Source organism: Suncus etruscus, chromosome 3 (assembly GCF_024139225.1).
Source record: "Suncus etruscus isolate mSunEtr1 chromosome 3, mSunEtr1.pri.cur, whole genome shotgun sequence".
NCBI classification, from domain to species: domain Eukaryota; kingdom Metazoa; phylum Chordata; class Mammalia; order Eulipotyphla; family Soricidae; genus Suncus; species Suncus etruscus.
Genome location: NC_064850.1, coordinates 54,060,237 through 54,060,886, shown reverse-complemented (window position 1 = coordinate 54,060,886; position 650 = coordinate 54,060,237). Strand labels below are relative to the sequence as shown.

Here is a 650-nt window from a genome sequence, read left to right as displayed (position 1 = left end):
CAAAACAAACAAACAAAACGAATGTCAGGCTACACCATCTCTGTGCCTTGGTTTTGACCTGAGCTTTTATCCCAGGCAAGACTTTTTCTTGTATATATTTTTTCATATAGGTATATATAAACATATAATAAATAAATAATAGTAAATAAAATAAATAAAATAGAAGAAATAGATAAAATTAATTAAAAAATGTAAAGAATAAAAGTGTGCTCGCTTCGGCAGCACATATACTAAAATTGGAACGATACAGAGAAGATTAGCATGGCCCCTGCGCAAGGATGACACGCAAATTCGTGAAGCGTTCCATATTAAAAAAAAAAAAGAATAAAAGTGACGTAAGAGACTACCTTACCATTGGAAATAAACAGACTAAGAGGTGGTATTATAGAGGTATTAAACATATAAGAAAATATATGCTGTCCATTAAATCTTCTGAGATATTCATGTAGGGGGTGAAATCCAGGGTACATTTTTCATCACATACCCTGGTCTTGTTGAGTTTGAGAAATTATTTTCAGCTGAAAGAGATCGAGTAGAGTCCTTGCATGGGGAGCAGAGTCTGATATCATACAACAGTTCACATTGGGGGGGGGGTGAGAAGGAGGGCCACAAAGCATGGGTCAGCTGAAGTGTTGGTTGTAGTTTCATGC

At 35.5% G+C, this 650-nt stretch overlaps 1 non-coding gene across 1 annotated transcript; it reads left to right on the top strand.

Annotated features, from left to right (window-relative positions):
• Nucleotides 1–206: 206 nt before the first annotated feature.
• Nucleotides 207–313, top strand: LOC126005615 (U6 spliceosomal RNA). Its single transcript, XR_007494660.1, has one exon. It is a non-coding gene; the product is annotated as a U6 spliceosomal RNA (small nuclear RNA).
• Nucleotides 314–650: the final 337 nt, after the last annotated feature.